Consider the following 16684-nt stretch of genomic DNA (forward strand, 5'->3'; position numbering starts at 1 on the left):
GCTTCCCTGTCACTTCTCTCCAGTTCAACCAAGAGCTCCTATTTTATCTTATCCTTTAGAATTTATCTTGAGCACCTCCTTCTCCAGAAAGTCTGCCCAGATGTCTAGCTGGCTGCAGGGACCCACCGTCTCCATGGTCCCAGACTGCGCCTGCATGCACACACACGTGCACACACATACCGCTCCTCAATGCACTTCCCTCACTGCAGTGTAATTGTGTCTTTATGAGCACCTCCACCACTAGACTGTTAAGCCTCCTGAGGGCAAGGCCTGTGTCTTGTCACCTGCAGCAGACTGGATCCCTGGTCTCAATGCATTCCCCTCATCACAGAATTCACTCTCTATGCCATCACCATGGCTTCATGGTGGATAAACAGACTTCTCCACCTTTATACTCTGGGGTTGGGCATGGGATTTGTTCTGGCGAGTGATGTTGGCAGAAGCTTTAAATGTGCTCAGGCGGTTTGTTTTGTCGCCTGTGTTCCTGTGATCTCCTTGAGAAAAACGTGCCCCAGGCTGGCCACTGGTCCACGTGGAATATGGGGATATGAAGAGCAGACCAAGCCCAGCCAACCTGTGGTCTGAAACAGAAACCCCTGCTGACTCCCCCTACCCCAGTGCACCTAGGAAAGAGAAAGATAATACCTCTTGTTGGGATTTGGAGGATGTTTGTTTTGCAGCATTACTGCAGCAACAGCTGACAAAAACAACATTCATCCTAGTGTTCCAAGCCCGGCACAATCATGGACCAAAAGATGTTTGCTGAGTAAAGACGCAAATACATCCTTTGATCCAATACCTTTGCAGTGAGTTGGTTCTAGTCACCTCCCCTGCTGAGACCTCTTGTATCTCTTCTTTGCAAAGGGAATAATGACGGTTTCTTTGTAGGACTGCTGTGAGGATTCAATAAAATAACCTAGGTACAGCTGCTGGCACTTTTTGCCCAATAAGTGCCATTTTTCTTCCTCCTTCTTCACTCCTTGACATCTTTAAATGAGCTCTTAAGGTAAAATGATGGGGGCCCAGGGAGCTGAGCAGGGAGAGGGAAAAACTTACTCTAGGCGCATGGGCCTCGGGCCCTTTAACTCCAGTGGGGGAAGCCTCTTCTTATCCTTCCCCTTCCTCTCTTCCTTTGCCCACAGGGTTCTCCCCTGAGTCACTGCCAATCACCTCTTCCTGGCCCAGAGAAGAGGAGATGTCTCAGATCCCAAGAGTGGCTCGGCAATTCCTTGGCAGCATGTGGCTGGGCTCCCTTAAGAGGTTGAAAAGCTTACACTTCCTCTCTCTTGGACGGCAGCTGCTACATAAGAGACCTGACTACTCTGAAAGCACCATGCTGGGAGGAAGCCAGGCCAGCCATGTGGGGAGAGAAAGGCCACACCGAGGAGCACTAAAGCGCCACACGTAGGAGTGAAGCCTCTTGGACTTTCCAGCCCAGCGCAGCTCACCTGTCAGCAGAACACAGCAGAGTGAGCCGCCTCGGCCGATGCCAGGTGGAGCGAGAGCCCAGTTTCCCACAAGACGGGGAGAACGTTTCTGTTGTTTTAAGTCATTAAGTTTTGAGGTGGTTTGTTACACAACAGATAAATTAATAAATAAATGAAACTCTCTCTATATAATATATATGCTATATATAATTACATACAATGCACATTTTTATTATTATTCCTGAACCTTTGAGAGGAAGTGGTAGAATGACCTTGAATATTTCTGTGTGTATCTCTAATGAATCAAGTATCATTTTACAAAACAGTACAGTTATCAAATATTGACACATTATTATTATTCACTCAGTCCCTATTCATATTGGGTCAATGGTCAAAATAATGTCTTTCATGTTGATTTTTTTTTCAGTTCCAGAATCCAGTTCAAGATTAGACATTACATTTAGTAGCTGTATTACCTGTAAGTAGGTGCATAACAAGTCACCCCAAAACTTAACATCTCACCGTTTCTGTCGGTCAAGAATCTGGATGTGGCCTCACTGGGCTATTTGGCTCAAGGCTTCAGCTGAGGTGTTATCCAAGGCTGCAGTGATCCTAAGATACAACTGGGACAGGATCTGCTTCCAGGCTCACTCAGGGATTGCTGGCAGGATTCAGTCTACTGGCCTGAGGGCCTCAGTCTCTTAAAACACTGGCCTCTCCACTGGGTAATCTCACAATTTGGCGATTTGCTTCATCACACCAAGGAAGCTGAGAAGAACGAGAGAAAGAATGCAGAAGTCACAGCCTTTTGTAATCTAAACACATTCTTCCGGATTCTCAGACGTGATATTCCATCACCTTTGCTGTACTCTGTTCATTAGAAGCAAGTCATCAACATGTAAGCAACCTAAGTGTCCATCAACAGGTGAATGGATAGGACTTCCCAGGTGGTCCAGCGGTTAAGAATCCACTTGCCAAAGCAGGGGACATGGGTTCCATCCCTGGTCTGGGAAGACTCCCCAGGCCATGGGGCAACCAAGCCTGTGTGCCACAACTACTGAGCCCAAACTACTGAAACCTGTGCACCCTAGAGCCCATGCTCTACAACAAGAAAAGCCACTGCAATGAGAAGCCTGCATACTCGAGGGTAGCTCCAGCCTGTCCCAACTAGAGAAAGCCTGCATTCAGCAACAAAGACCCAGCACAGCCAAAAATAAATAAATAAAATTAAAAAAATAAAACAGGTGAACGGATAAAAAGACATGATGTATTTATACAATGTAATATTAGCCTTAAAAAGAATGAAATATTGCCATTTGCAGTAACATGGATGAACCTAGAGAGTACCACACTAAGTGAAGTCAGAAAGACAGATATTATATCATTTACATGTGGAATCTAAAAATATATATATCTAAAAAATGAAATGATTGACAAGCAGAAACAAACTCACAGGCACAGAAAACAAATTTATGGTTACCAAAGGGGAAAGACGGTGGGGTGGCAGGGATAGATAACTTAGGGATTAACAGATTCACCCCACTATACATAAAATAGATAAACAGCAAGGATTTACTGTATAGTTCAGGGAACTATATTCAGTGTCTTATAACAACCTATAATGGAAAAGAATCTGGGAAAAAAAAAAACTGAATCACTTTGCTGTATACCTGAAACAAACACAATATTGTAAATCACTATATTTCAATAAAAAAAGAAAAAAGAAGCAAGTCACCAGACCCAGGCACATTCAAGGCGAGGTGATGATACATAAGACACAAAAGAGGGGGTTATAACTGGAGACCACCTTAGAAGCCTGCCTGCTGGCTTAGAAGCCAACCTGGAATGGTTTCGCAGCCTTTTCCTTTATCTTTCATGTCACTGACATTTTAAATATTGCAGGCTAATTGTTTTTTGCAAATGTCTCTCAGTCTGGATTTGTTTGCTGGTTCCTCACGATGAGACTCGAGTGATGTGTGTGGTTCTGGGGGCAGGAATACTGTACACGTTGTCCTTCCCTCCCGTCCATCATATCAGGAGACACATGATGTCGCTGGGTCCCATTATTAGTGACCTCAGCTTGTGTCAATGTTGATGAAAAAATTAATCAGCAGTCAATCTAAGAAAGAAGTGGAACATTTTACGTGAGCTAACCTGAGAATTATAATCTGGGAGACAATCTTTCTAAGAGCTCTGAGAACTGTTTGGAACTCTTTGGGACTCTCTGGGGAGGCCAGTATATATGTGAGTTTGGCAAGGGGGTCCACAGCAACCAAGCCCACGTTGTGGTAGAAGGTTACTATTATTCGGAGGAACAGAGATCTTAGTTCATGGCTTTAGTGCTTTTCCAAGTATGGGAAGATCCAAGAATCTGAGTTTATAAAATTTTTCCTGAACATATCCAGTTATCTGAGGACCAGTTCTATCAGTTTCCCTAGAGGCACAAAGTGCCTCATCCGGATCCCTGAACCCATTTCAACACGTACTGTAGGTCAACAACTGCAGTCAATAACAGCTTGATTCCTGTAGAACTGGGTGGTGGGTAACATTTTTTATAACATTCTTAATCCCCTCTCTTTCAGTCTTAATTTCGACCAAAGTTTGGGAGGCATTTCATGACCAATGTGTCCCATAGCCTTAAGGATGCTCTCTCTCAAGTCAGATGAAGATTTCATTGATAAGCCACTCTCTGTGCTATTACCCTGTTAAGAGCAACCACAAGCCTCTGGACTGCCTTTCTTACTAATCTGCTATGGTTCAGGAAACAGTTCCCTTTTATTGCTTCCTCCCATATCTAGAGTTAACACTATTACCATCATGATCTTATAGGACTATGCTGCTGCTGCTGCTGCTGCTGCTAAGTCGCTTTAGTCGTGTCCGACTCTGTGCGACCCCATAGACAGCAGCCCACCAGGCTCCCCCATCCCTGGGATTCTCCAGGCAAGAACACTGGAGTGGGTTGCCATTTCCTTCTCCAATGCATGAAAGTGAAAAGTCAAAGTGAAGTCGCTCAGTCGTGTCCAACTCTCAGCGACCCCACAGACTGCAGCCCATCAGGCTCCTCTGTCCATGGGATTTTCCAGGCAAGAGTACTGGAGTGGGGTGCCATTGCCTTCTCCTATATATTTGGTCAACTGTTTCAAGTTGCCTAGTCACCATTATCTTTATCAGAGGCTCAGTCACACATTTGGAAATGCAAGAAACAATAATCTTGTAAAAGAATCTTGTAAAATAGGCAGAATACAAGTAATACAGCTAGTAATATTAATAAGGTCAGAAATAAGTATTTTAGCTAAGAACTTCCCTTAGATGTGGCTGGTATCTCCCCAGGTCATCTGACCAGTCTGTTCTGCACAACTCAACATCTTTAAAGGAAATGATATATTGACATTTTAATAACAAGTTCACCAAAGATATCTGCACATACAAAGCGAGTGGTGGATCACCGTGACCCTTTACAGGATTGAGAAAAGAAAGATGCCTGTTAAGGAGTTACGTGACTAGTGTCACAAGGAGAAAAATGGATCTTTCTGGTTAAGCAGGTATTTCTGCCACTGTCAAGGTCTAGTTAACATGCAATGCAGATGTACAAAGTGTGCTGGAGGGAAGAGAGGAAGTGAAAGAGCAGAGAAAACTTTGTTTAAATTTTTCTTGTCTTTTAAAGTGTGAATTTTTAGAATTTTTTATTTCACTTGTTTTTTAAGTGTGAATTTTTATTTCATCCATCGGATCACTTGGTTAAAATGGTGCTCAGGCTCCCACAATCTTAACTACCCTGCAATTCTGCCTCTGGCCTGGAAAGTTCTTTCAATTTTTCAAACATCATTAAAAAGAGAGAGAGAGACTAACTCTCTTAGCAGAGCAACTGTGGGGAGACATTAAGCCTGGAAATGATTTTAGGATGAAAATTCTCAGTGTCCTGGATCAGATCCTCATTCTTTACCTCTGCCTTTTGCACCCAAGACACCCTCACTGAAGGCCCAAGTGGTGGCTGGCGCGCTTGAGGAGTGAATACTCGTTCACACCTATGTTTCTTTCAATTGCTGGTCCCTTTACCTAGGAAGCCCTAGCTCATCGCTACCTTCTTTCCCACCTGCAGAACTTCCACTCATCTCTTAAGCCCAGGCCTGCAGTCTTCAGCTCCAGGAATAAGGCTGTCACGCTGCAGAGTCCAGGGGCCAAGTCACACCATGTTCCACGACGAGCCTGATCCCCCCGGAGCTGTGCGAGCCTGTGCTCTTGTTCTGGAGACCTCTGTCCCCACCCCCAGCCTCAGCTCACACAGCATGTGGACTGATCAGTGCTTGTTTACATGTAGGTCTGTCTCCTCTAATCAGAAGGCGAGCCTAGGCTTGTTCACCTCTCTGGGCCCCATATCCAGTATGTGCTCAACAGCAATTGCTCAGTGACCACTCGGGCGCACCCTCTTCACCCCTGACCAACATCGGTAGCAAAGAATTTCATTATCTATAATCTGGTAGTAACACAGTCTACGTTTCCACCTCTGTATCCACTGGGGCCATCACAACGTTCTGGCAATAAAATTCCAGACTCTGCAGGTCCCACAGGAAGGCCTTCCTTTATAAGAACAGCAGGTGCAGTTAAACATAGCTTTTTGACAGATTTGTGGGGTTGAAATGGAGACTCTCACCTCTGAGAAAAGAGATAGGGTCTGGAGAAACCTATATGCCATGATACCTACTCCGAAACAAGCTGGAGAGCCTGCAGACTGACTCAGGGGCAGAGGCCCAGCCTCTGTGATGTGAGGTGAGAGCAACAGAGGGAGCTGCAGAGGGAGGGGTTCCAGGAGCTAAACCAGGAAGTGAGCTGGGGTCTGATCCCCTCTCGAAGGTCACTGTTAGTAACACAGGGCTTCCCAGGTGACTCAGTGGTAAAGAATCCACCTGCCAATGCAGGAGACGCAGTTTCGATCCCTGGGTGGGGAAGAGCCCCCTGGAGGAGGAAAGAGCAGAGGAGCCTGGCAGCCTACAGTCCATAGAGTCACAAAGAGTCAGATACGACTGAGCACGCACGCAGGTTAATAACATAAGGGAAGCGCCCAGTCGGATTTTTCTGCTATAAGAGATACCAAGGTCTCATCTCATAGCCTGGAACACTGCCCAGGACCCCTCCAGCTGCCAGTTGGTTGAGACTTTGGATGGTCTGGACCCAGGTAATGAACAGGGACCTCTGACTTCTTGCACCGGTGAGGACCTGTTCCCGGGAAGGCCTGGGTCATTCTCAGTCCTCTTTGGGTTTCTCATCTACACACATTGAGAATGACAGATGCCAAGTGCAGATTGAGGTTTTTGGTTTTTTGTTTGTGTTCCAACTCCAAGCCCATTACTACGCTAGCCTTGGACTCCAGGGGGCGCTGCACCACGCTCAGGAGGTACCACACTTGGTTAAATACGATTACAGGTCACTGAAATAATAATCATTTAACCAAATGACAATAAAAGATTTCAAAAGCAGATAAAAAAAATTAATAACTTAAAAGCTTGGAAAGAAACTTAACAATCTGTTATCAACAGCAGCTCAACAGTCAAAAAAAAAAAAAAGTGTTCTCTTAATAGAAAAACCTAACTGAGGTTTTGCACCATCTTACCTTTAATGTTAAAATTCATTGACTCAATTAAACTAATTCTAATCTTAGTCTTGACTACACATAGAATTTCTTTTTAAGAACTTTTCCCTCTTGCAAAGCTTCCACAACTTTCTATACCCATATTAATCTGTCCCTTATTTTCTTTCCCATTTAGAAATAACCAGCTTTAGGACTAAATTTCCTTCTTTCTCTTAAAAAAAATGCCTTTTCATTTCTTATACCTTCTTTTCCTTGCATACAAAGATGTTTTCCTTATTAAACTTTAGTTTTAATTTCATATATTAGAATTCGCAACTCTTAAAAAACTTAATTTCTAGTGAAAACTAAGAAATAAGCAATTATGAATTGTCTTTTACATTAACACTCTGTAGACTGGCAAACTTGTACATTAGTCAATAAATACATTGTTTAACTTAACAAAATTCTAAAGTTTCAAGGTACCAAATATCTGAAGAAACTGTTTTTAAGTAGACAGCCATAAAACATAACTATTCCTAAAGAGTTCTCCTTAAAAAAACTCATCTCATTTACATTTACTTGAAAAAAATTTCATCATACCAAGTTATTTTTCTTGCTGACAAATTTTGCAGCAGATCTTATTTGACTTCCAGTAAGCCTAGATACTATAAAAAATTTATGTCGATGGCTCCAAGGACATGTCTGATTAAACCAGCAAAAATTGACCTAAATGCCAAAGTTAATTTAATATTGAATATTTCCCAGCTCACATAAACCTGAAATTTCTTTGGTTTCTTTTATATTTCTGAGAATTTATGTAACGCTTAATTCCTTTTAAGCCAATTAAATAGAGCTCATTAATCTTGTTAATAAGGTCTGTAAATAGAGATACATCGTATGTATAAGGTACACACAGACATATAGACAGACACAACTAGAGATCTCAGAGCTTCATTTTAACTTAATTGTGAATCGGGGTTACAATATAAAACTCATTAGTTTATAACTAACAGTTTAGTTTATAACTAACAGTTGGAGTAAGTTAAGTTTTAAAAGGCATCCCCCTACCCCCCATTTTTCCTGTCAGTTTCAGGAATTGGAGATGTCTAGATAAGACAGGAGTTCCTGAGAGCCTTGGTAGAATATTCACATCTCAAGGCACAGGGAGAGAAAAGCAAGTTTCTCCTAGAACTTGTTCCCTTAGGGTCAGAATTCTGAAAAGATGTCTTATCAAGCTGGCAGAATTAGTTTTGGATTGTCAAATGAGCCCAACCTCGGGCATTTTTCTCCAGAGTCTAAAGAATATCATGGTCACACATTGTTACCAATAATAATAATAATAATTTTGGCGTTAGTCATGGAATCAGAACTAAAAGCCGGTCCAGTTTTGCAGGATGCATCCTAAAGGGCTGTTTTTAGGTACTGAATTTGTGTTTGCCATGTCCACAATTAAAATAGTGCACCTTCTCTAACACAAACACGCACACACACACACAAAGATAACAACAAACCAATTCCAAAAGGCCCAAAGCCCAATCAGCTCCAAAAGGCTCACTTTGACACAACAGCATAAAAGCCTATACACAAAGAAACTCAAGCCATTTTCCTTCCCTTTTACGAAACAGTTCCAGTTGGTGGTCCCTTCCTGGTGGTCAAAACTGTTCCTGAATCAAACTCAGGTATGCTCACTCAACAAGCAGCAAGGCCAATATACCTAGGCCAGGTTGTGGAGAAAGAAAGTACAGGGTTTATCTGCAGGGCACTCAGCAAGGGGGTGGGGGACAAGCCTCAGATCAATTCCACTTGGTCTTTCCCGGAGGCAGGGGCGGGGGTGGTTATAAAGCAGAACAACAAAGAGGCTGGGATTAATCATCATCTTGGGACTTTTCTGTGGCATTTTTTAACCTTTCTTTAAGTTGAAGTGAAGAAGTGAAGTCGCTCAGTCGTGTCCGACTCTTTGCGACCCCATGGACTGTAGCCTACCAGGCTCCTCCGTCCATGGGATTTTCCGCAAGAGTACTGGAGTGGGTTGCCATTTCTGTCTCCAGGGGATCTTCCTGACCCAGGGATTGAACCCAGGTCTCCCACGTTGCGTGTAGACGCTTTACAGGCCGAGCCACAATACCTTCTTTAAGTTGAAGTGTAGTCAATTTACAATGTTGTATCAGTTTCCGTATAAAGGTGATTCAGTTATACATGTATGTGTATATGTATGTGTGTGTTTATACATATATATATGTATGTATATATATATATTCTTTTTCAGATTCTTTTCCATTATAGGTTATTACAAGATACTGAATATAGTTCCCTGTACTTTCTGTGACATTCAGGTTCTGAGAGTCAGGATGTCTCTGAGGGTCACGACCACCTCTGGCCAGGTGGTCCAGGCCTCAGGGGTTTGTTAACTTATCTTGCCCTGGAGAAACCACCTGAGTTTATACATTAACGACATCAATAACAGCAATTCCAGTACGTTAACAATGTTATTCACAACAGCAACCGCAGTACATTAACAATGTTCTCAACAGAAGCAATTTTAGTCATCTGACCCTGGTTGATGAGTGTTCGGTTAGCACAGGGCTGAATTCCGAGGGGAAAAGAAAGGGAATAAAGTTTGGGATAGACACTTTAATCATTAATGCAAAAGGGAACGTGGGTTTAGAAAGACTCTGATTCAATAGGATGGGCGGCCGGAAGGGCTTGAGGGGCTCTGGCAGGGTGAAGCCACGAGGAACTCCAGGCCCCCTCCCCCTCCCCTCCCAACCCGGGAGGCGAGCTCTTCCCAGCCTCTCTGAGAGCGAGTAGGGATCCCAGCGTCTTTAAGAGAGTCCCAGGGGAGAGGCGGGCTGAGGCAGCACTGGGAACAAAGACCCACGGAAGGGTCCTGCCGAGCGCAGCTCCCCGGGGGCTGGGGCGAGGGCCGCCCACACCCCCTCAGCTCCTCCCTCTCCTCCCTTGCTTCCAGCCAGAGGCCCATCGCGCAGCCAGAGCTGCGCCAACTTCGCCAACGTTTCCCAAGTTGCTGGGGCGCAGGGGTGGGAGCTGGGTGGGGTGAGGAAGAAGAAGAGGAGGAGGAGGAGGCTCCCCGGGCGCCTTGGACGCGGTTCAGGAATCTGCCGCCGCTGCCGGCCGCTCGCGGACTCCGGCCGAGCAGGGAGGGAGCCAGGCAGGACCGCTTGCTCGCTGCGCAGGACGGCGCCCGCCTGGCGCCGCTTTCCGCCCGGCGTGCGAACCGGAGGGGCCGCGCCTCCTTTCCGCCCCGCCGCTGTCCCCCCGGGGGCGGCGCGCAGAGCCGGGGCCACGAGGGCACTGGAGTCCCAGAGCTGCTTCTGCCTGGTCCTGCCGGGAGGAGGGCAAAGTTGCGGGCGGATGCTGCCGGCGCCGGACCCTAGCCTCGGAGAGTCGGATCCACCCCCGCTGGAGGAGGCTCCGTGGCGGGGTAAGTAGGGCGACCGCATCCCCGGAGCTGCCGCCGGGGGTAGGGGGAGGTGGCCCAATGGTGCACACCCCGACCATCCCTGATCGGGCGCGCGCGCCAAACTTTGGAAGAAGAGGGGAAGAAACCGAAGGTGGGAGAGGGAGTTCTCGGCTCGGGGCAAGTTCCACGCAGGCACCCACACCTCCAGACCCACTGCAGCCAGATTCACAACTGCCTGATACGCACAGCTCATCACCCATCGAGCCACAGGCAACGCATGCACGCCACACCGACCGCTTCAGCCCGACTGTACAATTCTGGGAGTGTTTGGATCTTTTACACCAAGCATGTCCTCCAGCCCTCAAGTAAATCCACTGTCTTTGTCTGCTGCCCCACAGTGAGGCGTCCCCAAAGCGAGACTGGCCAGGAGAGGGGCTGCCTTGGCTTTGAAAAGTCGTGGCCAGCACCTCGAGGCTGACTGAGGAGTGGGGAGGAGAAATCAGACATTGCAGTCGGCTCTCCGGGTTCGTCAGGATTGAGTTTGGTGTGGAAACTCAGTGTCTGGTTGATGTGTCTGGGTGTGCGCCGTCCTTCCGGAGGCGAGGCCAGGAGAAAGGAGGGAGTGATTCATAAACTCAGATCCGCCAGTGTTAGGGTCTGTGAGCAGAGAAGACTGGCAGGCAGTGATGCCCTGGACAGCTGGGTGGTGGCAGTGACAGGGCCTGAGAGGGAAGCACAGACCCTTCCCCCGAGCGGATGTGCTTCCTCACAGGGACTTCCAGGGGATGGGCTGAGGAGATTCCGGCCGTGTGTGTGTAAAACGTGGTGAAAGGGAAAGGGAAGTCCGACTCTTTGCAACCCCATGGACTGTAGCCTTAGTCCATGGGATTTTCCAGGCAAGAATACTGGAGTGGGGTGCCATTGCCTTCTCCAGGAGATCTTCCCAACCCAGGGACTGAACCCGGGTCTACCGCATTGTAGGTAGACGATTTACCGTCTGAGCCACCAGGGAAGCCCGTAAAACGTGGTAGGGGATGTTTAAGACTGAGTTCGTGGAGAAAGCATGGCGGTCCTGAAGTCTTATTTTCACTGCAACTGAAGTTGTATCTGATTTTGGATACCCTGGTGTCCTGGGACTCCAGGACGTTTCAAAGGTTGTCCTGGATCTAGTACAGTGCCAAGCATGTCGCTGGTACTCAATAAATAGTTGTCGAACAATGACACCCATAATTTATATGTGTTAGGGACATTCTATGAGCCAAGCCAGGTGGCCTCAGATGGGTTGGAAGTGGTTTTTCGGCAGAGGATGGGGCCCTGAGTGGTTCCCGGGAGCCCTGCTTGATCCGTTTAGCCCAAGTAGCACATTCCATTGTGCCCTGTGGGCTGGCACTGGGGGCCTGAGTTTCAACACTGGCCTCTGCTTCCCTAAGAGGGGCAGTAAGAAAGGCTCCATGTCTGCATCTGGCTAAGCTGGGAGTGTCGTGGGATCTTCTTCCTGGCTCCTACTGCCCTGGAAGGAGATGAATTCTCATGAAGGATCCAGGAGCTGTGTCCTGCATCAGTGGCCTGGTTCTTTGGTGGCAGCAGGTGGAAGAGTGGTCACAGTCCCTGTACCGAATACTGGGTGGGTTCCTCTGCACCAGCTGGCATGAGCTTCCCAGAGGAGTGGAAACATCTCATGTTCCCGGAACTGGGATTGCAAGCAATCTTGGGACTGATTCCCTACTGGCATGGAATTGGGAACATGCAACGATGCGGTGGCGACTTGGCCGTGTAATCAGAAAGAAATGTGTCGTTCCCCACCCCCACCCTCACCCCTTTGTCACTAGGTTTGGTGTGCATTTCAAGTATCTAAATGGTCTTAATGCTGAAATTAGCAAAGTTTGTAGGCAGCACCCAGGAATGTGGTCCCAGACGAGAGTGCGATCTGGGCTTGGCCACCCCCAGTCTCAGGGGGAGCGCTGCAGCCAGTCCCTTCCCATATCACCTTTCCACCTTAATTATGTCTTCTGTGAATCACGAGCTCTACATTACCTCCCGATAAATAGCATCTTATCACCATTTTACAGATTAGGAAACTGAGGTTCAGAAAAGTTAAGTAACGTTTTGGGGGTCACACAGCTGGTGAGGGAACAAAGCCAGGATTTGAAACTGGACAGTCTGACTCAGGAACCCATGCTGCTTCCACCACGCCCAGCTGCCTCTAAGGTCCCTAACTGGTTCTCCATAGCAACAAGGAAGCAACACTGAAGCACTTACTGGGTCCTGGGGCCCCTGACTGCAGTCCTCTTTTTATACTCACTCTGCCCAACCTGGCTTATACCAAGGATCATGGAAATCAAAGGATAGGTGCCATCAGGCTGCTACAGCCTTCCATATGCATCTGGAGTCGGGAAACAGAGGGGGTCTGGGAGTGATTGTGGGGCAGATATGAGGGTAATTCCAGTGAGAGATGATTCATTGCTTATCTGAGAAATGGGGACAAAGCTACCACTGTGACCATACAAGTCACAAGTTTGGCAGAAACTGCCAGGTAAACATCATCAAATGGATTACTATGTTCTTTTCCCCTTCTGGTCTTTTCCTATTACACAGGAAAATCAGCCCTCCCTGAATATCCATGGGCAGGTCCTTCCCCTCAACCCCACACACCCCCACGAGAGCTACACTCCGTGGCACTGTCTGGTCCTCAGGAGAGATGGACAGGCAGAGCTGAGACAGCCGGGGCTGTGATAACCACATGGCTGTCTGGTCCCCAGCTTATGCTTTCTCACACAACCCCCACAGAGGGACAGCAGTTACCGTTCCACTTTGCAGATGAGGAAATGAGGCTCAGAGGGGTGCAGTGGCTGCCCAAGGTCACAAAGCTAAGAAGGAAGTGCAAGTTGAGAGTCCCTTGGACAGCAAGGAGATCAAACCAATCCATCTTAAAGGAAATCGGTCCTAAATATTCATTGGAAGGACTGATGCTGAAGCTCCAATACTTTGGCCAACTGATACGAAGAAAAAACTCAATGAAAAGACCCTGATGCTGGGACAGATTGAAGGCAAAAGGAGAAGAGGGCTGCAGGGGATGAGGTGGTTAGATAGCATCACTAACTCAATGAACATGAATCTGAACAAACTCCAGGAGACAGTGAAGGACAGGGAAGCCTGGCATGCTGCAGTTCATGGGGTCACAAAGAGTCGGACATGACTTAGCAACTGAACAACAGCAAATGTGAATTATGCTACCTTCAGGACTCCCTTCCAGGCACTTAGCGACAGCTGTGTTCTCTGCCAGGTTGGTACTCTATCTCCCTAGCCCCAGGGCTGAGAGGGGGGTACCCCTGCTGGAGCAGAGTCGCCACAGCACTGCCTACCCCCATCTCTACCCCCAGTGCCTCTGATACAGATGTTCATGGTATGGGGAAAGCTGGCAACCTTAAACAAGGGGCAGAGGATAAGCACAGCCCAGCCGGCCTTGCCCACCTTCCACAGTAAGACCACCTGGGTGAGTGCCAGAGCCTTTACAGTGCTGAGCTGCATAGATACTGGAGCCCTCTCCCTGCTTCACTGTGGCGTGGACTCACTGTCCAGGATGGAAGCTGGGAGACTGGGCATGGGGAGAAGCTGCCCCATCCAAAGGGTGGGGTTATTCATCTTTGTCCCCTGGCTCCATTCCAGTGTGTGACACACGGCGGTACTTAGGGACTTTTTCAGAGGATGGGTGAAGACCAGGGAGCAGCTGTGAGTGCCTCTGCTGGAAAGTGATAAAGCAGGGAGCCAAGTATCAGTCGTGTGGAAATGCTCAGACGGGCCTCTGCCCTTCACGAAGTCACGCAGGAAGAAAGGAAAACAGCTCTCCTTTTCATTCTTTAAACAGAAATACTTGTCCCCTTTTCTTGTCTGATGCTTAAACAGGTGGTAGCTACGCTGCCTGTCCTGCTCTGAGCTTGCAGATTCCACGGCTTGTGCCCCTGGCAGGCTGGACAGCCTGTTCTGTGCTTGAAGGTCTCCGCCTTTGTCTTCATCGACCTAAATCTGGCAGTTGCTCCTGCATACCCCAGCACATCCCTGCTTCTGCAAGCTTGGAAGGAGGGGCATGCAGGCCATGGGAGCCCCTGAGCATCAGTAACTTTAGGTCTTTACAGCCCATCTCTCCTTCTCTATGCCTCTCCCTACCTCCATGCCTCCCCTTACCCTCCTGCCCCACAAAGATGGCTGTGTGCTGAGGGACCATGGTTGTTTGCACTCTGGGAAATTTATCAGTGGAATTCCAGAAGGCTCTCTGAAAAGGACTTGAAGAGAAAAGTGTGGAAAATAAATAAGCCAGTTAGTCCCCAGCTCAGCCTCTCCTGAATGCCGCAAGTAAACAGCTGGCCTGGGAAGCTCTGTCTTGGCCTCCGTGCTTTCACCTGGCTCACTGGGGGCCTCACCAGGTCCCTCCTTCCTGCCTCTGCCCGTCCAGCCCCTCCTCCTTGCCTTTGGGAGCCTCAAAAGTCAGGGAACACCCCCACCTCCGGCCTGGCCTTGTGCTGCGGGATGCTGGCACACTGGTGGCTGGGGAAACAGGAGCTTGTGGGAGAGGAGACCGCCTGAGGCTCCGGCACAGCCCTGCTCCATCTGAGCAAGCCTCCCCGCTTCCGCCCTGCTCAGCAAGGCAGGGTGGTCTCTCGTGGTGAGTTTGACTTTGATGATGTGATGAAGAATGGTGGGGCTTTTTCCAATTTTGTGGCATCTAAGAAAGATTTGCATCTTAATCATCAGTTTAGAGTGGACGGAGCAAAGCTGATTTTCTCCAAGGTGGGCTCACATGTGAAGAAACCCTCAAAACCCCGTTTACATTATGGGGCTTCCTGGACTAACCAGCAGGTCAGGGGTCAGGGGTCTTTGCTTTTGAGCAGAGTTCTATCAGCTTAGGCCCTGTTTAGGGTGCTGGTGGTGTGAGTTCACAACAGTGTTTTCAAGAAGCTCAAGCACTCTTATAAGTTCTCTGTCTGGGGGGTAGGAAGTAAACTCGTGATACGTTAATACCTTCCTTTGATTCAGCTGACCCACTCCAAACCCAGCGTCCGGTAAGAAGGGACGAACCAGGTTGCCAGGATGGGGGTAGCTCCCCGGTGGGACTGCCAGTTCAGGGCTCTGCTTCAGTCACAGGGAGTGGCCGGGGGAGGGGGGGCTTCCCACTGTTGTGGCTGTGCCTACCAGGTCAGCAAACTGAACCCCCTGGGATCCGGGGAATGGGCACCAGCCCTAGACTGGTCCTGCCCCCATGCCGGAGCCCTTTGTCCTGTGGTTGCCAGGCTTCTGAGAGGCAAGTTAAGGGGTAAGTCCTGTGGCTTGCAGTCTTGGAAAAGAGACTGCAAGCCCACATACTCACAGATTAACACAAATCACTATGGGCCAGAGTACACTCACACATACACAGAGAGAGAGAAAGATAAGCACAGCAATACACTCATCCCAAAAGACAAATTATGAGATAGTGCCCTCTGTACGACTTAGTAGCTGTGTGACCGTGGACAAGTTACTTAACCTCTCTGGGCCTTAGTTTCCTAGAAAAGGGGGGATGGTAATAGGTTATAAGTAATAAGGCTATAAATGAATTTGTATTTGTGAGGAGTTTAGAAATGTGCCCTAACTATTGCTCACCACATACTCTTTGCCCCACACACTCAGGCCCAAGTACGCAAGGCTTCCCAGAGAGGTGCTCACAAACTTGTCAGCAAATAGGATCAGTCACTTTGCACTTTCTGAGTCCTGGTTCTCAGGATGCATGGCATTCTCTGTACTAGGCTTGAATTAGAACTTATTAGGAAGATCATTCCACTTTCCCTTAGAAAGATCTTTATTTTAGAACAATGTGGGCACTGACTCCCCCAGAGAAGGTTATGATTCCTTTAGCAGCATCAGTTTTCACACTGGGTTTCATGGCGCCCCAGAGTTCAACAAGGACCCCTCAGAGGCCTGATGGAGGGGGGTTCCAGGCCTCTCCTCCATTTATCTGTTCTACATATTGGGTTTCCTAGGAAAGTTCTGGTTCATAAGAAGGCTCCACAGCTTAGACAGTTGAAAGCTCCCTGCTACAGGCTGGCCCGATCCCATCCTGTGTGCGCCTGTCCCAGCATGCCAAGTGACACCCGTGCCCAGGCGGGCCCCTACAGCTACCTGAGCCCTGGCCCGGGGCCTCTCCCACTCCCTTCCCTGCTTCCCTCCTCCTCTCCGCTCCAGCTGCCTCGCCATCTGCAGGATTCTGCAAAGTGCTAACATGTCTGAGCCAAAATAGCA

General features: G+C 48.0%; 1 protein-coding gene and 1 long non-coding RNA gene across 17 annotated transcripts in view; one reads left to right on the forward strand and one right to left on the reverse strand.

The window, feature by feature from the left end:
* Positions 1-1580: 1580 nt before the first annotated feature.
* LOC133240452 (uncharacterized) overlaps positions 1581-16684 on the reverse strand; it is a 40558-nt gene continuing 25454 nt past the window's right edge. The window contains exon 3 of the long non-coding RNA XR_009734226.1: positions 1581-2195. This is a non-coding gene — a long non-coding RNA (uncharacterized LOC133240452). The remainder of the gene's footprint in view (positions 2196-16684) is intronic.
* CHST3 (carbohydrate sulfotransferase 3) overlaps positions 10343-16684 on the forward strand; it is a 37960-nt gene continuing 31618 nt past the window's right edge. For 15 of the 16 annotated variants that reach the window (XM_061405256.1, XM_061405260.1, XM_061405261.1 and 12 more), the window contains exon 1: positions 10343-10435. The gene's annotated coding sequence lies outside the window, so the exon portion shown is untranslated. The remainder of the gene's footprint in view (positions 10436-16684) is intronic. The other variant, XM_061405259.1, reaches the window with a different exon arrangement.

This window comes from Bos javanicus, chromosome 28 (assembly GCF_032452875.1).
Source record: "Bos javanicus breed banteng chromosome 28, ARS-OSU_banteng_1.0, whole genome shotgun sequence".
In the NCBI taxonomy this organism is placed as follows: domain Eukaryota; kingdom Metazoa; phylum Chordata; class Mammalia; order Artiodactyla; family Bovidae; genus Bos; species Bos javanicus.